Raw genomic sequence first — 25,605 nt, forward strand, 5'->3', positions numbered from 1 at the left:
CCTTCTAATCATAAGAAAAAAAAGCAAAGCAATAGAGGGGCAACATGAGCTCCAGAGCCACAAGCAGAGTGTGTGGGAAAATGAGGCAAAACCACATTCTGAATAGAAAGTCTCTTTTCAAATTTTTGCCTTGACTCTTATACACAGGATCAAGCACGTACTTACCTCACAGCAAACCTTACAATGATGCTGCAGCAAATACAGTAAAATATGTCAAACATTGCAGTTTCCTACCAAAAAAGATCTTTATGTGATCCTGAAACTGCAGATATCTCTAATCTGGACTAGAAACAAAAACCCATTTCTTATTATACCCCACCTGCATCCACATTCTCACCCATCATGCGGTACTCAAAATTGATCAAATCAAGTGAAAAGGGTTCGCCCACTTAGTGCCTTGTCCATAAATATGGCAGACAATCATGGAGGAAAAAGGTAATGATACACTTTGAGCAGAGAGAAAGATACGTCTTTCATCTTTCAGTGCTCTTTTTCCCCAGATACTTGAAACAAAACAAGAAAAAAATCCTCTTCATGTTGTCAGAAGACAGACACTAAAACTCTGTCAGCACGAGTCATTTTGAAACATTACTCTTGTTTAGCATGATCTGACTTCCTGTGTACAAGAGGCCTATAGGAAAAACCAATTTTAGGTTGACCCATTAATAACTTAGGGACCCAGTGTTATGGATAATAGCTTGGTAAAAACAAACAAATTGCTAAAACTCAAAAAGGTAAGAGCATTATTTACTGCTAGTAAATATTCATAGAATAATAAACCTTCTTTTTAAGCCTGTATTCATCACAACACTTGCATTCATAGTCCTTTTACTTGGAATAGCATAGAGTAACTGATCCAACTGCCCTTAACACAATATGAATACTGTTATTCCCCATTTACAGTATTTAAGCAGATGATAATGAAATTTAGTATCTCATAGTCTTGTTGATGAAGATGTTACTCATGGTAACTCCTATGCACTGCCTATGCACAAATTACAGTTTTCCCATTTACATTATATCCTGAGGTGCTTTGTTGCACAGCCTTCCACTGTGCAAAGCTGAGCAACTCACACTTACAATTTCAATAAATGGTAAATGAAACCTACCACCTTGTACTGATCCCAGTTCAAAGTTTGCAAATGTACTTGGCATTAATCCTAATAAAACCAAAACAGAAAAAAACCCACACATGCCCGAAAAGCAACAGCCAGCAACCAGAAAATGAACAACCTAGACTCTTGCAGAAATGTGTCATCCTGCAGGAACTGGCAGCTGGTTCATAACAAGAATTCATAAACACCTTGTAAGCACTTTCATTTTGCAGCCAGTCTGAAAAAAACACTAGCAAAACCCGGTACATGAAGTTAAACAAAAATAAAATTGTATTTGATGTTAGCAAACTACAGCATAATGTTGCAAGATTGAAGGATAACTTTACCAGCTTTTTTGACAAAACACTATTCCAAGTCCAGCTGAAAAAGTTTGGAAATAATATCCACAAACTGTTCCACCCTTCTTGCACTGCGCACTGGAAAGGAAACAGCACAGTCGGTTTCATTTTGATACTTCTTGTAAACTGACAAAGGAAATAAACTGCCAGCTCCAACCCCCAGACTGATCCGCTGCATAAAACACTGCTCAACAATCACAAGCTTCATTTCAGGTCAAATGACATAATTGGGAAATTATCAAGTGCTAAAATAACCACCGTTCTGCTGGTGTTTATTTACAATAAACACAAGCTCCGCTTTCTGACAGAAACCCACTAAAACGATTCTCCATTTCACAAAGTCTACAAGTGAGTAGGATCAGCAAAATTATGCAAAACATCCTGCTAGAAGAAGAAATGTAAACTGAGCCACTTACAGAGAGGAGCAGGCTGCCAACTTAATCTGATTCTACGACGACTGTAAACATGTACTTTTGGAACGTGAAGCGATTCACATTGCCACAGATGCCGTCAGAGAAACACAGCAACGTGATTAGGTATTCTGCACACGGGGAAAAATCCGGCAGATGACCTGCCGCAGCAAATACCAGATCTGTGCTCGCACACACCAACTGTTTTGACTACAGGCACTTGTTAAGCACCAAGTTTCGGTCCTACCAGTTGGACACCAGAACTGAACCTGTGCCAAGAACAACACGAGCTGAAAACGGCTGCAGGGTTTTTTTGGGTTTGTTTTTCTTTTCCTTTTTTTTCCTTTCTTTTTATAATTGTTGATACAACTCAAGCAACTGCAGAAATGAACCAAAGTGCAAAATTCAAAGCAGCAAAACCCACAAGTGTATATTTAGAAGACACTGAATTTTTACTTCCTTGATCCAGGAAAGAAGGAGAGTTTTTGTGTGTAACATGGTAGGATGAACCTGAGGTTTTCCTGGAAATTCTTTTATTTATGGGATAACCTGGTATTTGTCAGGATAATTATAAAAGACATGAGAAATAATCTCTAGATTATCACTATTTTACATTTATGTGACCAAATATCTTAAAAATGGCAAGATTTCATGAAAGTCACACACAGCACTTCACAGAACACTATTATTCCTCTTGAATAAAAAAGCATTAAATGAAAGAAGGGTCAAATGGAACTCCAAAAAATGCTTCAAATAGTGAAATTAATTATCCAAAATGTAAACTGAAGCTTCTGGGTATTTGCTTGCTTCTTTTATAAGGATTTTGAGACATAAATATGAAGCTCCAAGGTATCACTGAAGTATCAGACAGACAGGAAAACAATAGAAGTGTGAATACCCTGCCCTGGTGACAATGTCAGTCTTCACATGATTGAGCAGGAAGACCTAGATTTAACTGTAGTGTAAAGGCCTGCTTCTACAGCTATAAAAGAGGATATTAATGATTTAGAGTATTAACTTGATTAAAAAAGGAAGACTTAAGTAGGAATTCATCACTCCTGTAATGACACAATTCCACATGCATAACCAGCGTCTGCCACATGACGCATTGCTACTGCAAAAAAATGACAATTTTCAACTCTGTATTTCTCTGCTCAGCAAGGCCAAAAATCCCCAGGCAAAAAAGAAGTAATGGAGCAAGCAAGTCTTGGCTACACACTTTTTTGGAGTGACAGCCTACCAAAGAAAAGCAAGGAAACCTTATACACAGAAATTTCACTTTCTGCTGGAGAAGATGCTCAGGTAAGTCCAACATGAAGCAAGAGTCTGAGCTACATAACACCACAAACCTTGTGTCCAGTGCTTACACCACAAAGACAGCCCTCAGCATCCTTCTGCACTGGTATCTTACTACCTGCTGACTCACATTCCCAGCATTTTTGTACTCAGAGGATGGAAATGCATTATCAGCCCTAAACCTGGGACAGACACATCAGGTGAAATGCTAAAATATTTCCAGCAATCAAGCCATGGTACTCTCAAACATAAATACTGCCAACAAATCAGAATTTTGTGGGTGATTTTATACCTGAAGAGAAATCTTTTATTTGGCTAAATGTACAAATTTATAAACAAATCACCTATTCATTTATTCAAACACCCAACTTAAATAATTGCACTCCAAATTGCTGCAAAATAGAGGAAAATTTAGTATTGTCATCCTCTCATGCTTTGTATCATGTAACAGACCAGTTTCCCCAGGCAGATCATTCACATTCAAGGTCAGCTAATGACAAATGTTTTTATTTATTTATACTTATGAGATAAAATATTTCACTGTATCTCTGTTTTCATCTTTAAGTATATTTACATAACAATAACAGAATAATTTATGTACATGATTGCTTGAAGAACTAATTAAATGTTTCCCCTCATCTATCATAAACCAGAAATGTTTAATGTTTCTTTAATGTTTTAATCCAAAAATATATAATGTCATTTATTTTTATTGTTAAAGAAAGGTAAGCCATTGCAGAGTGAGATGGGACTACTGAGGTGGCTTGGAAAAAAAAAGGATGCTGTACTATGACTCCGAGAAAACAGGCTATCATTTTTAGGTGACATGTTCTTCATCTGGCTCTGTGAAAAACACGACACCAGATTTTATTCAATATCTAGATCACATATCACTATCTTATTATATCATTCTGTACAAGTAACTTCTAGAGAAACAGTAACTTCACTGAAATTAGCCCAGAATAACATCTTTGCAGGACTTGCACATAATCTGTTGTTTAAACCTTCTGGATTTTTCTGTTACTTGAGATCCAAACCCAGCACCTGGTGAATCAATGTATTTCTTAACAAGCTGAAGAATTATTTAAGCACAGAAATAATGGAGATTTTTTTTCCTAAAAATATGTAGGTTTGAATGGTAAACTGTTCCATCTCTGTTACCCGAGTTTCTTTGTCCCCCAGCAGCCCCATAATTTCATCCTGTATCCATGGTCCTTTGTCCTTCTCCCCAAAGAGACAGGAGAAGCTCTCTTTGGTCTGCAGGTAGACATGTGCCAGCTGTCAGTACGAGCTGCAAATGTGCTACTGCCACATGGAATACTCTTATCTGGGCCACATCATTTAAGCTGTCTCCTCACAGTTGCTGATTTTCACAAGACTGCTGAAAAACTTTGGATTTTTGAACCAAATTAGAAAACAGCTAAAAATTCTCAGACAAAATAGAAAATAGATACAATCACGTAAGGTTTATTGCCATTATTATTTTTATTACTAGTAGCATTATTATAAAATTATAATATTTTCGGAAATCCAAGCTAAAATCTATAAATGAGGTTTTTTACTTGCTTTTCTGTGTTTGCCATTCCCCATGGGTATTCCCAGGCATCAAATTAATTTCCTTGGAATACTCTGACATAATTTCAAAATCCAGGTAACCATACACGATCTGCCAAGCTTGGGACACTATTTGAAAATTGAATGAGCCTACATTTAAGTTTCAATTGGCTTTATAAAAACCTACTACAAAAGCAGCATAACTGTCAGTTCAGAGTATTTCCTCATTCCAGATAAATCAGTTCACTCATCTTTCAAGCGCGTTATTTGCCAGAGGTAAGAAAATCTATTATTTAGAATGCTGCATGAATAACCACAAGTGATAACCCCTTAACACACAGCCTCTGAAATGAATGTGCAAAACAGTTCCTGAAGAGGTCACTTGATCATATTTCCCTCATTACATACAATAGCTCTTACAAACAAGAAACCAAACTCTTAACCTTCTACAGAAAAAAACTCAAGAGACAAAACTGAAAAACATACCCAAATACAAAAGCGGGTTCATAGGGCATTTTTAATCTGTTCCTCTCCCTTTAAAAAAACTCTTTAGTTCTGTATTTACATACAGCTTCTTAATTCTAAAGTTAGTTTTCACTTTAACTTACATCATTTATGACTTCTAACTGTGCAAACTAAAGAAACTCAGGCAACTCCACATGAATGAATAAATGCAAATCAACCTCTGAGAGTCCAAGTGACAGCTACTTCATATTCTGTCTATTCATGCACCTCTTGACCATTCATCACTGCAATGAACTTCTCATACTATAAATTACGTCTTTTGGATAAACCATTTCTCCATTCTTAATTTATCAAATTTCCCATCATTGTTCATAATGAGAGTTTTTTATGCCTACAATATTAAATGTCTGCTATACCTATACCTATATATACATATAAAAAAGATATTTTCTCAAATAGGTATTTACTCCATGTTTTTCAAGTTGAGACTTCCAAAGTTTGTTGAAGCATGGTGAGCGTTTCAGATGCTGTTTGAAGAAAGGCATTTTCCACAGCCATTAGAGTGTAGATCTTAATTTAAAGCATTCCAAGTTTATTCACCCACTGATGCTATAGAACAATGCCTCTCTTACAGAACAATGTGGCAGGAATGACACAGGGAAAAGAGACAGGTGATTTTCAGTACAACTGCCTACCAAGGTGCATGAACTGCTGTGACAGCACAGCTATGCAATTCTGTTTTCCCTTCTCCCACTTCCAATGCCCTGAACAACCTGTCATCCAGTGCAGGTGGTTCCAACTTTCCACTGATCTTCTCAGAAGCACACACATACTATATTTTAGAAAGACTTCTGGTAAAAAAAATGTGTAGATGCTCACCGGCTGAAGACACAATATTTTTCCTATGAGGCATTCTAATTACTTTCTATAATTCCTTCTATAAGGTAATAGAAAAACCATCTCCTTAAAGCTAGGCTTAGCTCAACTCAGAACAATTCTTGTGAGTTTTAACACTGACAGTAAGCAAACAAACCAAGATGATTAGAAGTCCAACTTGAAGCAAGTTCATACAAATGAACGAGTTTTACCCAAAGACATTTCACTATTATATATGTAACAGAACGGTATCTGAGAAGAAGCATGCAATAAGTATCTTTCCAAGGTATCAAATGTTTCATGTGTGTCAGTCATTTTCGCTTTAAACACGAGAGTTAATTGGAGCATATGTAAAACTTTAGGATGATTATTTCCTACAAGGACTTAGCTGGCTTTTTATAGTGCTAGAATCTGTTTTCACCCATGCTTGGTGTAACATTTCACTTCAGGTGGGAAGATATGAATAGGATATATGTTTGCCAAGAGATGAGAGTAACCCTTGGTCAGCCAAGAAATGACTACAGAGAGTAAGCTTGGAAGCTAACAGGAAGAAGAGAAAACAATTTTAAGACAGGTATTTCAAAGTGGGTTATTTATAGAGTCAACACTGAATTATCCATGGTCAGATTATCTGTACCAGAGATGTAGAAACAAATCAGGTCCAGCTGGGCTCATTAGCAGAGGTGCAGCTTGGTGCAAACATCCTTACACTTCCAGGGACATTGTGGGTTCAAAAATTACACAGCATCTTTTCTTTAGCATGAGACTGAAGTCCTTGTTTCAATCTAAAGTGAGTCACTCAGGTTGTTTCTGTATAGCATTTACAAAGACAAGAGCACTGGGGGTAATGGCAAAGACTTCAGACAAAGCCACCACCTGGCAGTATTACCCTTGGGTCTGGGTCCCAAGAAATTTTATTAACTCAGGCACAGCATGAAGCCCGAGCTGGCTGTGTGCATTCCTGCATTCTGTGTCAGAGCTACGGCCCCCGCCAGGGAGCTGGGTACAGACAAGCACCAGATACTTGTGACAAGGCAGGAGTCAGGCACCAGCCAGCGACATCACTTGAGATTACAATTTAAAGTTAAGTAATTTAAACCAGATATTCTAAATGAGGGAAAAATTAAAACAAGTACTTTTCTAACTTCAAGAAAAACACAGCCACAGCAATATCAACCCAGCTTGAAACTGTTTTCTTGGCCACAATTCCAAAAACATAACTGACAGTGAAATACAAAGGTAGATTAAAAAAAGGGAACGAAACGGAAAAAAAAATCCAACATGACATTTCTTACCTACCAATTGCTTCCTCTGAATCAGACTATCTGAGTTCTTGATCAAGGACTGAAACCTTTCTCTACCTGTCAGGAGACAGCAAACTCCAGAAGAGACTACGATCTTAGGGAAGTTGTCCCTTCTCATCAAATTCATGTTCTATAGTTGAAAGAAATCCTACTGTTTAGAGATAACAAGAGATACTTCTAAATTGGAGGAATTTGAGATTCAATTTATTTTTTTCCAGCAATGGTAGTCACTTGACCAAAGAGACAGAGAAAGGACAACAAGCAGGATACTGGCATGATAAATCTCAACTATAATCAACTGACTCCAGCTTGATTACAGAGGAGGAACGAAATTCTGTATTTGGCAAATGGATCACAGAGCAAGTCTTTTCTAAAGCTTTTTGCTGAGTCTGCCAATTGTTAGCTAGACAGTACAGCAGATTTAACCAGCAATGGCTAACAAGTGAACCAAAACTAACCAGGCCTGACCTATCATCTCTGGGATTTGCCTACTGTATCTAAATACTGAGAGAAAAAGGTTTATTTATACTGAACTGCTCAAGTAGTTTCAAATGATAGCTAGAAAAAGAGGATCACTGAGTGCAGGATGAGATAGAGGTTATCTATCCCATCAGAAGACCACTTAACACTTGAGGAAATCTGCAGATCCTAAATCTACAACCTTATTACCCCTCTTCCTTTCCTCCTCCCTAGTCCCAAATTCCCTGACTTTTCAAGTTGCTTAAGGTCTAAAAAAAAGTAATTCAAGGGAAGAAACAATTCAAAAGCACATTCACTATGACAGATATGACTTATAAGAGAACTCTGGCAGTTTTATTTGTTCTTATTTCTCCTTACAGTTCAGATCCCTAAATGCCTACTGCCTAAAAGGTATTAGCAGTGGCATTAACAAAAGGCCTGCTGTCTGTCTTTGCTGTTTTACGTAAGGACATGAAGTCTATTCTCAGTTGAGGGACTAACTTATTTTGGAAGGTGAAATATTCAGGAAACAAAACCAGAGAACAGATCTGCTGTACAGTATTTGCAAGTCTCGTATATGGTATTTATCTTGGAATACACAGTAATGAGGACAGCAGCACAAGCACTAGAAGGGAAAAGACTCAATTACTGTAAACAACTGGGAACAAAAGACTGTCTAACATTCAACAACCACATCAACAGAAGGTTCAGAAGTCTTTACCTCTTGTTTACTGTAACAAGATTAGGTCAAGGCTTGCCTCTGCCTCTTAGCCTCATCAAACTAGGGAAGACCATAAAAACAAAACCACTGCACTAACTCACACACTCACTGAAAAAACTCACTGCCCTGCTCAAAGTATCAGAAACATACCAAAGTATCAGGGGCTACTGCACAGTAAATTTCAGCCTGTAACTTCCAGCTAATCAGCTGCATCTCTGTCAAGCACATACATGCAAACCACACTTACATAAACTTTCTGCTCCCTTGCTGTTCCTCCCACTCCAAGATATCAATTCTAGCCAAGAACTTGGCTAGATTAGCAAGAGACTATGAAACACTTTCAGAGAACATCAGAGGTGGCACTTACAAAAGGACAGTGAACTTTTAAGGCCTGAAGGCCCCAGAGCAAAGTGTGGCAGCTGGCATTGAGCATCACATGTTATAGCTGCAGTCGTACCATGAATCAAAAAAAAGATGCAATTTCTTTTTCTGCTCTTCTTTCCTTTCAAAACATTCCTGGCACACCTCAATCTGGTATTAATTCATGGCTGAATTACAGTGTATAGATGGAGATGGGGCACATTGTATAACACAACCTTGAGTCTTTTAGCATGTGCTTCCTAGAACAGGCTGCTCTCACATTGCAAGTACAGCACGTATTGTTGTCTCCAGATGTAGCCTCACAGAATCAATATTCTGAAAAAGACCTGCTGAGCCCTCTTTCACAAGCAATCTTGATCCATTCTGTATCAGGGACTTCTCTCTTGTTAGTAATTTTATGCCAGTTTAGGAGTAACAATTATTACATGCTCTCCCACTCCTTCCTGGCTAACTGTAAAATCATTAAACACCAGAGTTACATGGACTACTTTTGTAGGACTTCTGTCTTCCTCTTTATAATTACCTGTAAAAATATAGTACACAGCAAGTTTTAAACTATCAGATAAACTATCTATCAGATAACACTGGTTTCAAGTAAGGAAGTAGGTTTTATTCTTTTCCCTGAAAAGTCTAATGAAGTTTTCTAATGTCCCTTAGATTTATAGTCATTTAGAAAAATGTAATAGAGATATAGAACCTTATATTTTTCTCCTTTTAAGTTCATTAGAACAAATAGAGGGAGAATGTAATCCATGTGCACAGCAAGTAATCCAGCTGTAATTTATACCAGAGCATAGCAGAGGTAAAGCGGTAATGCCGACATTAAACCTGATACTGTTTAGCCCTTAAAGCTTGCAGGTAATCCTTTTCTTTCCAAGAACTGCACACTCAGAGAAATCAGATATATTTAAAGAATAATTCAGTATCATGAAAGTTTTAAATGAAATTTAATTTTTTGAAATGAAATAATTTAAATTGAGCTTCAACATCTAGATCCACATCGAGGCTTTCAAAAGCAAACACTCAACAACTGCCTTTTTCTTTATTTAAAAATCTCTATGGAATACATATAAAACAGAGCATAAAAAAGTTGACAGCTGCCAATTCAAGAGTCAGCAGTTTCCCACCGGCGTATTTTGTTTAAACTACTTCAGTATCACTGTCATATTATTAATCAAATTTTTAAAAAAAACTTTCATGAATTTATATTTCTGAAATACTACCCATTACCAATGTAATCAGTTTACATTTTTTTAAACTACATCGCCACATGTGAAACATACCCAAAAAATGGCAAAACAAAACACAGAACATACAAACACATACTTAAGGGAGAAATCAAGGTGACTTCTTGAAAATATGGGTCTTGTTAAGTTTCTAGTTACCTGTATCCACTTTTATTTAAGCTTTCTGAGGCTGCAGCAAATGGAGCTTAGTGTCTGCCCTCTCAAGCTAAAAATCTTTGCAATAATTTGTGTAGATTTGTGCAGATAAAAACAAAAGTCACAGACTATATTAGATTCCAAGATTGCAAGCAACATGAACTATCATATCTGCACAACAGCACGCTGATATAGTTGGGAAAAAAAGTAAAAATATTCACACTCCAGATAACCAAGGGTCAAAGTTCTGGTTATGCATGAAGTTTCAGTATTGGCACTTCCTGTTCTGAGTCTAAAATACTCATAATTAAATCTATTTTGTCCTTCTTTGCTAAAGTAATGAACTGCTATTCTCTCCCCTCCTTCATAGATCTATACCTGATTCGCCCACTTACATTCCTGTGAACCATTAGGTCAGTTTTAAAAGGCCTTCGGCGCACAAGAGGCACTGCCACACTCAGTCCCGCAGGCCAGGGCTGCGCTCAGGCTTCCTGCACAAGGCTCAGCCCAGAGCAGCCTCCCGGAGCGGGGCGGGAGCTGCATGGCATCCCTGCACCCCGGAACGCCTCAGCTGCTCCGGAGACCGCAGGTGTTGCCGACAGCCCTTAAACACTTGTCACCTCCCTCCGCACCGCGCAGGTATGTAAAGCTGTGGGTGTTTTTCTCCAGCAACAGCTCTGTCCTACAACCTCGTGCGGCTCCTACACCAGGTTTCTCACGCCGCTCGACCACAGCAGCAACAAAGCAAGGCAGGATCTGTAGGGACCCTCACTCACATTCAGCCCTCCGCTGCAAAACCCACCAGCAGCACCTTCCCCTGGCGCGCTGGCAGCTTCGCCTGCGGGGTTCCGGGCCGTCCTTCGGTGGGGGCCGCCGGGCCGCAGGCGCCGTCAGCGGCCGGGAGGCTGCCGGGAGCGGAGGGCCGGGAGGAGGCGAGCAGAGAGCCGGGACGGGGAGAGCAGCGGGCCCGGAGCTCCCCCTCCCGGACCCGCCGCCGGCACACCCGCTCCCGACATCCGTCCTTCTGCTCCCTACCGTCCCTGTGCACGCGACGAGCAGGGAAAGCCCCAACTGCGAAAGGTCAGGATCAGCAGAGTTAAATGCAAAACTCGTTTCACTTATCGCACGATTTTTTTCTCCCGAAAACTCGTCAGACTTCTAATTTAGTTTTGGAAGGCTTAGGGAAAGTCAATCCTTCGACCCACCGTGCCACAGCTTCAGCCACTGCCGGCAAGGATACACACGCTGTCCACGTTAACTCCAAGTTCAGGTTCTGAACTCCACACAGTAATGTATAGAGTAATGTATTACCATACAGTAATGTATGGTAGCAATGTATTACCATACAGTAATGTATGGTAGCGGGTAATAAAAAAAAATTAAGCTTCTGAGGATCAGATTATCTTTGATTTTCACACAGTGGAGTACAAGCAGACCAAGGATTAAGATCCTGTTTAAAGTCAGCTGCTGGATAAACACAAAGGTCTTCATCACTTATTTTTCTTCTTACAAGTACTCCATACTCATGAGTATGCAGATATCAGAGCTGTGGTGTCACCGCCCAAAATAAAAAGTTCAGTCAACAAGCTGAGCTTTGCTGTGGCACAGCTCTGCATGTTAAAGCATCCCTGCGCCAAACTCTCAGCCAGCTGACTGCTGCTGGAAATGGTGGGTTCCCCATTAACCAAAAATACTTCCTTTGGCATAACTCTCAAGATTTGGAATGGCGGTATGTTTAATGTTTACCTGAAACCATTACAAGTAATTTGTTTCAACTATATTTAAATGGGCAGCCACTCAGCTCTTCTCACATACATGCAACTCCCTTTGCAGCTAAGTTGTTGGCTTGTTCACTGAACCCAGCAAAACCCTGCAATTTGCAGCAGATCAGCATGGGACCTCAGTTTAAATGCAAATTTATTCTCATAGCTGTGTCCAACATGCAACACACCAGCAAACGGAAGCTCACACCACAATGTATTTTACCATGTTTCAGGATTAAATTCCATATATTTGAACACATATACGGAGTGGTGTTCCCCTGGAAATTAAGATGGAAGATGTTCTCTGGAGTACTGCATTCCCTGGCTGTGCACCTTCCTGACTATGTAGGGATCCCAGTGGGGCAGGAGCAGGAATGGCCTCAGTTTATTCAAGTTTCTATCTTAATCACAGAATCTTCTGCCTGGGGCCTTGGAAGAAGACAGGGAGCATGGAAACAGAACCAGAACTCTCACAGACTACTTACAGTGAGTAAGCTCTTCAGAGGGCCAGGCTGGGTCCTTCCGGCAGTGGTTTCCATTGGACAGAAGTGAGAATTGGATTCAAGACACCCTGACCCACTGGACCCAAAAATGAAGCCCAGAAATTTAGTCAACAGATCTTTGAAGGTGCATAGCCAGTTGTTTCATAGCTTTGTTTGGTTTCTTTGTTTTTAATTTAATATGAACATAGGACTTATAGTAAAAAATAAAACACTGTATTTTTGAGGCAGAAGCCAACCTAAACAAAATAGTCCTGAATGCTTCTGGGATTCCTGTTTAGGAAATCATTCACTGCAGGTGTACATGCCTCACAGAAGAGGCAGTCACTGAAGCCAAGGAATAATGAGACACAATAAAATATGGAAGTATAAATAACGAGAAGAAACAATAAGAGGTATTGAAATAATAGGCAAATAATATCAACATGCAAATAAATAACAAGACAAATAGATACAATGTTTAAAAGTGACAAAAAAAAAAAGCCAGCAAAAATTTACTATGCTCATAAAAAGCTCCAGCTAAGCTGAGAAATAGATGGTTGAAAGCAACTACTGGTGTGCTGTATACCTTCATCACTTTATGGTGAAGACATTACATACTGTTAATACCTATTTGTATATCTCAGATTCATGCCTGCAGAGCAGCTGTCAAAGCATGTTGTAACACAATCCTGGGGATCCACGGGGCTGCAAGGCTGCTGCAAAGTGAATGGTGATTGCTGCCTCATGTCAGCATGCCATAAAGATCATATCACAGGTCTTGAATGGCCAGTAAAGCATTGAGTGATCATGACTATTTAGAATATAACACAGGGTAATGCTAAGGGAGGGTTAACTTCTATCAAGAAACAAAACAATGCATCAGAATTTGGGGGGGTGGGGAATATGCATAGTAACCATGCAAACAATCTAGCAGAAGCAAATCCAAAGCAATGCTTTCATTATCTGAAAATAAAAATCCATCTTCTGAAAATCAAGGCTGATGTTAGCTTTTGTTTAAGATGCAATCAAGACGTTGACACTTTTCTGTACCTTAATACTGGGCATCTCAAGTGATCCATCAACAAATCACTTAAACCAAATGTTTCAGAAAGTTATAATCAATGCATAAGTTTTCAATCTAAAATGGGAAATTTATCAACAATATTAAAACACATATTTAAATAGGAAATTGAGCTGAAGCCGACAGACATTTACCTTTTAGATTAACTTCTGTAAATAGTTACCTTTACACAATGTGATACGTCGCCGTGTGTTGCATGCACTTCTTGTTAATGGTATGTTATTGCCCAAGTTGATGGTTTGGCCATGTTATACCAAGTTATACCTTCCCACCCCATGTTGTCAATCTACCCCGAGTTCCCTGTCAATCCTACATTACAAGCACCACATGCTTGGAATTCCACTTCAGAAATCTCCTAAATTTCGACATTTGATTTGTCTGTGTGACCCAATTTCCCCCCTACCTCCCTCATTGGACAATGATTTTGTGAACCCTGCCTTTTACCCTCCCCAGGACATCTCTGATTAGCTGATGCTTTGTACCCTCCCTTTGAACCGCCTCCGTATTTCAGCTGTTGCATGCTCACATTTTCTGTCTTTTTTGCTCCCAAGATTCCCCAGAGCAATAAATCCTCTATTATCCCATGCAAAAGACCTCCCTGTCGTCCCTGCCTCCTCAGAGTGCAGACTGACAGCCAAAAAGCCGTAGAGCAAGTGCTCCAGTGGCACCTCAGGTCATCCTGCTCCTGGGGTGTGACCCATTCCTGGCACGGGCTGAAGTGGTAGAGCCAGATAAGCTCTGGCCCATCATTAGTGATACTAACAGAGACTGTGCTAATTGACAGACAAGTTCTACATTCAATCATACTGAGAAAATAGTGCACAGGAAATAATTATTTTCTATCTCTAGAATCTTCATACAGAAATTTTTGCACAGAATCCACAATCTGCAGAAAGGCTAAGAACAAAACTAGTTAATAGTTAAAAGGACTATTCATTGTAAGTAATATGGGTGAAAGGATTTTTTTTTTTTTGTTGAGGGATCACTTTCTTTGCTCATCTTGCAAGCTTTAATTAAGTGGCTATTAAATAAAGAGTAGCTGAGAATGATTCTTTTATAACCTGTTTTCAGGCTATAAACACGTTTCTGGTTATAGTAATACTACATACAAAACCATTAATAAGACTGCCTATTTACCAAAGCCTAGATATTAATTTGCCTGTTGTCAGCATGAAGTTAGGATATCAGGGTGTTTTGAAAAGAAAACATCTGATCTTTGTGGTTGGTTTTGGACTGATGAAATTGGGTTTGTGTCTATTGAAGAAAAATAAGTGATATGCCAGAAGCACTTTATGGTGACTCTTTCATGCTGTCCATCAGAATACTCCCATAGAATTTTCAACATGAGGCCCAAAATTTAAATATTAAGTGCTTTCCTGATGGACACTGGCATTATCAGACAGCTTGCACATTTAAGCTACCTGAACCCAGGAACATTTCTTAGTACCCAGCACACGGAGACTGCCTAGTCTGGAATGTGTATTGGGACTAAAACTTTAAAATGCAGAAACCAGAGTCCAATCTGTTGGGAGTGTACATGTTTCTTGCTAAAGATGTGCGGGCCTAAAATAGTGCTAAAATTAATTTTGTTTCCTTGTACTGCTAGGTAGGTCAACATGCAGGATTCTTTTCCCACCTAGAAACAAGGCTACAGCTCTGGCAATTCAGCATGAGCAAACCAGAAGGGACTTCAGGCAAAAAACTTTAACCCAATAGAACACCAGCATGTATATTTGAGTGGCAGCTGTATGAAGTATTTTGGGGTTTTTTTTGTATCTGTACACTAATTTCGCAATGAACCCTAAATCAGGTTTCTTATGTTTCAGTACCATGGATATTTCAGCACCAAAGGACAGAAAAGGGGTGTTAGAGAAATGCAAGTGAGAGTGCTTGAAAAAGCCAAAATGGTACTGATTTTGCATGTGGAAATTATTTCAGAATAATCTCTGAACAGTTAGCTGATAATTTCTGCAGACATCTTATCTAAACCACATTTAGCAGAATACAGGGGACCCAGATTTCTAAGAATTCCAATTATCCTGGCTCAACTCCTGCAACAAGTCAAGCATCTGATCCATTTCCAGAACAACATTCTACAAAGCTGTGTTTGTGACCTATAAGACAATCCTTTTCCTCTTAAAGCATTACAGACCTTCATAAACAAAGCAAACCGTTGTACTGAGGAAGAGTACAAAGCTCCAACTAACAAGTGGTGCTTGACAGACACTCAGTTATGCCTACATTACCTTACAGATGTGACTAATACCCCAGCAATCCCAACTTCTCACAGCAGCTCCTCCAGAAACCCCATGGGATTCTGGATTCTTGTTTAATCTCTTGGAAAAATGAGGAACACTGGTTTACTTGAGTGCCTTAGTCCTGCACAATCCACTCCTTAATCTATAAATTAGACTGTTATTTTTGGGAAATGCTAGAAGGGCTGAGATATATCCATATCCTGAGACAGTGCCTTTTTTTTTCTTATCCTCTCCATCTATCAGAGTTTGTCCATATCTGATGCAGGGAAAAGCTACTCCACTCCCTTTCACTTGATTTTAGTCAGTCCTTGCATGAAGTTTGTGCCATCCTACTCATACAGAGACTTATGACAAACAGGATTCTCTCCCGTCTCATTCTCTATCCAGGCCAAGAAGGTGCTGTCCATATAGGTGTCAAAATATATGCAAGTCACATTTTAAAGTCAACTTCGACCAGCATAAGAAAAGAAAACCTACCCTCTGCTTTCTGAGGAAAACATTGTCTTTTCAGAAAGTGTTTGTTTAATCTCTAGCACAGGATTTCTTGTTTCTTGGTCAGACTCCCTAGGGGTTCCTAAAGACCAGTTTGTCTTATTAAAGATGAACTATCATAACCACAAAATTAAAAACAAGCTCTGTTTCCATTTTGAGTTGGACACAGCTTTCTTGCTGTAAACCTTCAAATCTAAACTATCTAGGAAAGCTAAAGTACCAAGAAGTGATTCCACTGTCTTTCCAAAATAGCTACAGTTAATATTGTACAACCATGTAAAACCCAGTCTTTGTTCTCAATTGCTTACAAATGAATTTAAAAACATGGGCACCTCACCAGTGCCATGGGTTCAGCAGTACCACTGCAGGTGGCTCAGGTACTTTGCTTAGGTACACATCATGCTTAGGTACTTCTAGGATAACCCAACAAGAAACATTCATCCCTCCTCCTACACTTAAACCCGAATTCTTCAAGTAAGCTCATGGAGACAACACATCTTTCAGTACTTCTGTCATACAACTTTTTCCACTGTTCTGTGTCTCTAAAGGTTTTTGAGTATTTAAAAATATTTATTAATATAATTTACTGATAATATTTACTAATTAAATAATGCTAAATGATACACAAAGAGTTAATGAATTCACAAGTAAAATACACAAAAATAGTATTTATTACAGAAGCAATGCTGTTGTACCTTAAAGTGGTTTCTGAAGTTTATTAATTTTGTCCTCATATATACACTGCTTCCTTAAGGTGTTATAGGGCTTCAAATGTATCCTTTAACTACCTATAGCAAACAAGAACAAATCTGTTGCTTGACATGTGCAAAGCTGCACACACCTTCACAAGCACGCCAACATTTTATTTCTTAGCTGTGAAATTCCACAGTCACTGGTACTAGTAGGTATCTATTACTGACTTAATTCAACTGATAATAAAGGGTTTATTTCAATTAGTCTCACATTAGAATCAGTGATTTAGATTTAAATTAAATTCACATAATTTTCATGTCCTGTGGGTATGCATGTTTTGACAGTACTGCAAAAATGTGCTGCAAGTTGCATAGAAGTTGATTGAAACCGTCAAACCAGTATTTAATTGCTTGCTGACATGTACCTCAAAAATAGTCCAGAGTGGATTTATCTGAACACACAAAAGGACATGCAGAAAACACATTTTAAAGTCATCTCCATGCATTGAAGAAATACAGGTTTTATTGCTGTATTTCTAATTCTTGAATCAAGCACTACAGCTTTTGCCTGTCATTTGCTCTATGACTATGTGCATCACCTCAGACTTCAAGAATTCTTTTTTCCATGTAATGAATATTATAAAATAATATTTCCAAAATGAAACAAATACTAAAAAAAAGTTTTAAACATAAAAATTTCCTCACTTCTTTTGTTCTGATCCCCAGCCTTTGAAACTCTGTAATATCTGTGCAGTCTCATTAAATACATTTGCTCAGATAATGTAAAAGAAAAGCAATCCATAAACAATATGTAAAGTTCACAAAGTTTTTGCAGAAACTTGTATTCAATCTGTCTTCTCTCCTGAATTTGGTGCTGCAGAAAGCAATACTCAGGACATGGAGTCTAGCAGTCCTCACTACTTTTTCCCCACTTAAATCTAATTTTCTGTCATTTACAATTTTTACTTTATTCCTAATCAGTCAGTAAAGTTTTAGAGTTGTGTTCTAGACTTTCTATGTCTTTTGGTAATTTTAACAAGCTTACTTCACACATTAAAACCTACTCTTCATCACATCCCTCTTTAGGGCTGTGAATTCTTGTTAAAAGAAGAGTACTTTAGGAAAAAAAAAAAAAAGAAAAAGGCATGTTGCTACCAATTCTTAGATCACAGAATCACAGAATGGCTTGGGTTGGAAGGACCTTAAAAGTCATCCAGTTCCAACTCACTTGCCATGGGCAGTGACACCTTCCACTAGACCAGGTTGCTCAAAGCCCCACCCAACCCAACCTTGAACACTTCCAGGGATGGGGCAGCCACAGCTTTTCTGGACAAACTGTGCCCATGTTTCACCACTGTTACAGTACAGAATTTCTACTAATAGCTGATCTTAACCAGCCCTCTTTCAGTTTGAAGCCATTCCCCCCTGTTCTGTCACTATCTTGTATCTGTCATGATCTTGTAAAAAGTCCTTCTCCAGCTCTCCAGTAGCCCACCTTGGTACTGGAAGGTGCTCCAAGGTGTTGCCAGAACCTTCTGTTCTCCAGGCTGAACAACCCCAGCTTTCTCAGTCTGTCTACACAGCAGAGGTGCTTCAGCCTTATGATCATTCATTGAGGCCCTCCTCTGGATTTGCCCCAACAGGTCCATGTCCTTATTATATTGAGGGCCTCAGATCTGGATGCAGTACTCAGGGTGGGATCTCCTCAGAGCAGAGGGGGAGAATCACCTTCCTCAAACTGCTGCCCATGCTGCTTTTAGTGAAGCCAAGGATATGGCTGGTGATATATCAATCTAGTTATGTCAACAGCTTGTATGTAGCAACTTTAAAAAACCCAAACCCTCATATCTGAACAGACACAGCTCAGAAAAAGAGCACTTTTAAGATAAATTCAAATGGTAAATCTTTCATCTTCAAGGTCAGTTCTCCTTTTCAAAAGATATGCTTTTAAGATAGCTTAGAGAAGACAGGCAGAGCTGAATTAATAATTAATTGCAGCTGTTGTTCCTGTGCAAGTGCCACTCTGAACCATTCATTCTCTCTGCTTCTGCCTTCCACCCTCCCCGGCATTCACCTGCTGCCCTCACGGGTGAGCTTAGCTTGCTAAACCAGCAGAAAACTAACCAAGGAAAGGGGGAAAAGTTGCTAAACAAATAAAACAAATCAAAGTGAATAGCTTTCTCCTATTATTTGATAATAAGTTGAATAGTGTCACTACAGGGTGAGATGAGCAGCAGGGAAGGAAGAGGATTGCTGAAGTGGGTAAGAAGGGTGAGGTGTGAAGCGCGTGCTCTGCCCTCTGCAGCAGCATGCCTTCAGATCCATTTGGGACATCCTGCCACAGCAATAGTCAACAGAGCTGTAGAAAGGGCACTAATGTCACTAACAGAGGAAAACATCCTAGAGAGATGATCATGTTTTAAAGCTACTGGAGATTTTGGTGTTGTTGAAACAGGTTCTTGCATATTTTACAAGGACCATGGTTGCCACTTGGTTAGCAGTGCTTGCTGTAAAAGAGCACTTGCTGCACCTTGTGACCTATGGCTGCTCTCCAACCCATCTGCTCTTCTTCCAGTCTTTACCAATCGAGGCTCAAGAGTTTATTCTCACAAAACATCAGTGACCACTGCTCTATTTCAAACAGTGTTACTCTGGGGAGCAATGGCAAATGTGGTAGTCTGGAATTAATTGTGTGATACTCGTACCATGCTGACTGGTCTTACTTAACCTATCTGCCTCCAGTTATGGTAGCAGAGAGGACATGAGGTAAGAATGAGTAACTAACTCTAATATTTTGAGAAATATGATTAGGTGTCTGTAAAGAACTAAAACACTAAAACTAAAACTTGTTTAAAAAAACAAGAGAAATTTCACTCACTTCCTGTGTGTATCATCAAGAAAAAGCATACCTCATTTTCAAGAACAAAACACTAGAAACACTTAGACCCGCTGAGTCTACTGGATATTGCAGACCTACTTCATCAGTGACTTCTGCATAGCTAAGAAAAGACTTAGAGAATTAATACTGAGTATGAGGAATTTAACGGTTCTCCATGACTTGAGACTCAACACTATTATAATATTAGTACTTGCCTTGAGAGACTAATACAGTTCATTAAAAAATCTAATCCTGACAATTAAAATTCTCCATATCCTAAACTTTAAAATAAAAACATTTTGCATATTGCATTTGTCCTGAAGTTTTCAAATAAAATATGAACTAGAAATACAACTGTTGTACTATTTATTTTCTCTCTTAGTTACTTATAACACTTTTTTTTTTAGTTAAAATAAATTTTAAAAGAAAAGAATAAAGAAAAATAATCTCACTACATTAAAATTAAGTTCTACATTAAAACAAAGTTTCACTATACCAAAATTGACAATTTGGAATAAATAAAACATAGATTGCCTATCAAAAGAAAAACCAGGGTGCAAGACAGTGTAAAACTGTTAGTAATGTTCATATGTAGCACAATTGATTATTGCATTTCTTATAACACTATATTAATATTCCACACATCAGCAAAAGAAAAATCACAAAAGCAAGAGACATAAGGAAGCTTTTCCATAATATAAGAATAGATGGATTACAATCAATACTAAAAAAGCCAACTGTTACAAGATGAGACCTTTTCTGTAGGTAAATGTAAATTTATATTTTTCTGTAAATGGCTAATCCACATTAATAAAACCACTACTAAACATCACTGCAGGTACTTTAGATTAATATCACCTAAACAAAAACATATCTTAATGTAACAGCGTGGGTTACATTTTAAAACAGTTTAGTCATTTTAGCCATCAGCACAATCCAATGTTTCTAGGAATGCAAGTCATTTTTATTAGGCAGCCAGCTGTAGGCATTGCTGGAACTAAAATTTCAGAAAAACTGGGAAAATTACTATTCATATGCTTTCAAAAGCTTCCTGAACACATAAATGGAAGCTGTGTTTGAATGGTAGAAGTCAAACAATTTGGAAACTAGATTAAAGGAAATAAGTAGTGAATTATTTGCAGTGTATCTTTTCATTCCACATAAAAATGCTTGAGCTTAGTGACCAAGATTTAGTCCGTACTTACAAGAATATACTACTGCAATGATACATTATGAAAAAATCTTTGAAAAAAATGAACTAGGAGCAACTGCTTTAAAGAATTACTTTCCTGCACACAGCATCAGGGATGGCAGTGATGACTAATGGGGAGAGGCGCTGCTCGGTCAGCTCAGTCCCACAGTGTGGGGGAGGCACTGCATACCAGGGAACGCTTGCAGGGAATGTGAAGCAGATACTCTCGTATCACAGGGAAATAAATGGGGCAGTAAGACAAATAAAGCTGTTCAGCCTTTCCTCCTGTAGTATTTTTAAAATATAATTAAAATAAACTGCTAAATGCTAGTGTAATCTTATGAAAATTCCCTTTATTTCCATATGTAAAGCTAATACTGAATGGGTTTCTTACACATAGATATCTATAGCATATTCACCTAAAGAAAATCAAGCCCAGGTCTCTACGCCCATTACACATGACAATATGTGCAAAGCCCACATGATAAAATCTTAAATTTTGTAGTAATACCAATTCTCAAACTTTCATCCTTTTTCTTCCTTTTTACATGAAAATCAAACATTTTAGGCCACAGTACAGCTTCCTATACAATAGTTACCATAGCTGTCATTCTTCAATTAAAAAAAGTTATTAATTATTACAGCTTTACCTAGCAACATTTCTCATGAATATTTACAGATGATGTAAAGAAACTTCTGGTTCTTAATTAAAAAGCAGAATTTAAGTTATTTTACAAAGGTATCCCTTTTTAAAAAAAATAACAATAAAAATAAACAATGTTTCAAAATTTCCAGGAATATCTTTAGGTGATCTGAATGAGACACTTCACACATCCTACTGGAGTTTCTAATCGTATAAAAAGTAGCAATAGCCAAAGTTATGTTGACCACACTTTATCCTCTCAAGTTTTAGAGAAGTTACATGGAGGTTCTCAGCAGAAACTTTGCAGACTTGGAATCCCCAAGCCATTTCTCCAAATAAGATCAGTATACATACTTCTAACCAAGGGGATCTCAAAGAAGTCAACTATACCTGCACAACGTAACATGCCTGTGCCATAACCATGGTTCTGCTTCCACCTGGATGGTTCAATTATTTAGGAATAAACTGACATTCCCAAAACCAACCATTAAATGTAGTATTTTAAAACACAATTAGGACTGATCTGCGTGGTTCAGCTGAAGCTGAGCTTTAAAGTGAAATGTGTAAGAAGAATGGGAAAAGCAAAGCATAACAAGTAAAACCAGCTTATGTCAACAGTTATGCTGTTTCATCCAATGCAACTATCTTATGTGAATTGCACTAAAAAAAGAATCCTTTTTTTTAGAAAGAAAGAGAGAGAGAAGGAGAGAAGGAGAGAAGGAGAGAAGGAGAGAAGGAGAGAAAGAAAGAGAGAAAGAGAGAAACAGAGAAACAGAGAAACAGAGAAACAGAGAGAGAAAAAGAGAGAGAGAGAGAGAGAGAAAGAGAGAGAGAAAGAAAAACAAGAAAGCAAGAAAGAAAGCTAGAAAGAAAAAAAAAAGGGGGGGGGGGGTCAGAAACGGTGAAATAGAGCATTTAAAAGCCCAAAACAATTTGCAACACAAATACTGAGGAGCAAGCAGCTTCCTCTTTGAATGAAGCAAGGGTCTGACCCCTTCCTGTGTCACAAATTCTCCCACTTACTCAATATGTTTTCTACTGGCAGTAAAACAAACATCAATTCTATCAGCTTTACAGACATGTGTGTATCAAAAAAGACACCATATTGTATTCCATCCAGTTTTAGGAGAGATAGAAGAGGTATTTGATTGAGCATCTTCAGATCTTCGTTGTCTGAACTGCTCCCTAATATTACTTGTGATGAAATAGCTCCTAACTTAGACTTCATAAATAAATATTAACTTCTGTCTTTTAAGCACATCCTATAATAACCTAAGAGCACAGAATGAATGCTACAAAATTTTTAAGAAAAACACAAGAAGATCATGGAGAAAATGGTACCTTGGCAATTCATGCAACTCCATAGTAGACCTTATAATGCTGAGTTAAGCTACACTTCATGCATTAATTTCCTTCACAGACAAAAAATGCCCAGGTTAGAGCTGCAGCTAGCTGACTCTTACACACACCCACAAGTTTCAGATAATTATGTTAATTGAAGCTATGAAGGCTGTAATATTTTTTCAAAAAATAAAGTAGCAGCAGACCCCTCAAAATCCTGTCTGGACAGATCTGAGTGAAGCACAGTTTGCAATCTATCCAAGCTGAAGAAGAAAAGGCTTCTAAGTGAAGGTATGATGTGCTGCTACAGCAGAGGAGACACTTGTGTTAGATCATACACACGTAAAAACACCACCTGTACACACGCAAAAACACCACCTGTTTTACCTGTTTAACAGTTGATGTTATGCAACTCTAACTGCAGAGAGTTAGCTGGCATTTGTATATTCTCTTCCCATTAGTCAGTTTTCCAACAGATAATTCTAACTCTAAGTGGTACTTTCTTTTTTGTGATATTTGTATGTTTTGGGGAAGAAAAAAAAGGTCAGTCTAACCCTATATTAAATATTGAAGTCTAAAACAACAAAATCAAGACATCAAGCAATTCTGAAATGACATTAAACTAACTTAAAAACTGAAAATATTTCTCTTTTATAAAATGTAACTATGGAGCAAAATGTCAATGAATAAAAAAAGTCTTGCATTAAACTAGCTGGATTTAAGTGTTCAGTGGAATGAATTTGTTTCTACAGCTGTCTTTTTAAAGGGTGGTATTGAAACTCTATGTATCATTTATCTGAACTTTGTTTCAACCTAGCGATACTATCTTGCTAGAATTGTCACTTTCAAACCTGTGAGTTAAAATACAAAATTAAACTTGAGTTATCTTCTTACAGAGTGCTATTGGTAAAAATGCTGGCAAGAACTCTATAATTCCTTCTTGTAACTGCATCACATGATAAGCAACTGGAAATAAAACTATCCTAGCACAGGGGATACTGACTACCTTAGGGCCCTCTGCAGATGAAAGCAAAGCAGAGACTGAAGTCAGTTTTGCCAGGTTTCACTGACACAGATCTGAACATGCAAAGAAGAAAGACAGTTCACATCTTCCTGCCTGCATTTCCAAAATCTGCCTTTGTACTTTGACTTTTCATCACACAGAGTGCCTACAGGCCACTCACAAGTTCAAGATCACTGGGCATCCTCAAATTAGGGCAGAAGCAAACATTCAGCTTTGTTCCCTTATGCCTCCTTCCAGCTAATTCCCTCTGAGTGCTAGGAGAATCACCATGAGAAGGCAGGAAAGCACATGGATAAATACCGGCATGAAGTGTTGAAGAGGAACAGCCTCAGAGCATGCACAGGCAAGTATCTTCACTTGACCCATGCTAACCATAAGATAACATCTTTTCAATTGTCTAAGAACTCCTAAATTGGAAGATGGCTGAATAAGTATGTCTGTGAGACATAGTAGTTCAGTCTTCGTGGTTTTGTTTCTCTATTTATGAAAATAAACTAGAGTGAAAGCTGTGAATGTAACATGGACTGGATACGCATATATCCTAGTTCCAACAAAAAAAACCCAAACCATGCTAAGTGTGTTCCTTGCTGCAGGACTGCCATTGACCTTTCAATCTTGTCCCTTTTCAAATGCAAAAACAGGCTAATTCTGAGCTACTTTATTTCCAGTCTGCCTGATATTGTTTATGGAGCAGTAGGTATCTGGTATATGGAAGAGAAGAAAGGCCTAAACACTCCAGTTCTTCCCATGGCTGTCTAACAAACACTAGTTGAAGTTTTCATGACTCCCAGGATTCCAAGCTAGAACATGTGAACTCTGATGATGGGATTGTGTGTAACAACCTCATGTACCTCCTCCTTCTGCTTCTGGGATATAAAGGGATTTTAGTTTTTTGCTGTGATTTGTTTTTTACCCATCTTCCCATCCCTTCCACCTCTCCAAGAAAAAGACTCTGACCTCAGCAGGGCAAATATTAAAGAGCACCTGTAGTATTATCATGACATTCATTAGGGAGTATTTAACTCAGTGTATGTATGGCCCATAGCTCTTTGCTGGACCAACTAGACATGAACAATGTCATGGAATTCTAAGGGAACCCTCAGGCTTTGTCAACCAACTCACTGCTGGTAACTGCTGCCTAAGCACTTGGCCTGTCCTCAAAATTACTTTATATTCCAATACATCAGTATTTATGACTGGACCAGCAAACACAGGAACTGATATAATATGGTTTTTCCCCCTCAAACACCAACATATGATCATGTGACAATTCTGTAACTGCCTTTATTTTGACTTTACAATCAGCTACTTTAGCTTGATTCAGAGAGTGGACTTGTATCTAAAATTCTGACAGAATAGTAAGTATTTCTAAATATATTTTTTTATTATAAAGCCATTTAGTGCTAGGTCTTTAAACAAGACAAAGTTGGTGAAAGGAAGATGACTACTTCCCTGATC

The 25,605-nt window shown here is 38.3% G+C and overlaps 1 protein-coding gene across 7 annotated transcripts in view; it reads right to left on the bottom strand.

Annotated features, from left to right (window-relative positions):
• Positions 1–25,605, bottom strand: part of LOC131592196 (ataxin-7-like protein 1) — a 113,867-nt gene that overhangs the window by 36,765 nt on the left and 51,497 nt on the right. Inside the window, exon 1 of one of the 7 annotated variants that reach the window (XM_058863542.1) lies at positions 11,078–11,205. The exons of 4 other annotated variants lie outside the window; for them this stretch is intronic. The gene's annotated coding sequence lies outside the window, so the exon portion shown is untranslated. Of the gene's footprint in view, positions 1–1,869; positions 1,996–10,696; positions 10,747–11,077; positions 11,206–25,605 lie in introns of those variants that run through there. 2 more of the 7 variants (XM_058863544.1, XM_058863543.1) reach the window with 2 other exon arrangements.

The sequence above is a fragment of the Poecile atricapillus genome, chromosome W (genome assembly GCF_030490865.1).
Source record: "Poecile atricapillus isolate bPoeAtr1 chromosome W, bPoeAtr1.hap1, whole genome shotgun sequence".
NCBI classification, from domain to species: Eukaryota; Metazoa; Chordata; class Aves; order Passeriformes; family Paridae; genus Poecile; species Poecile atricapillus.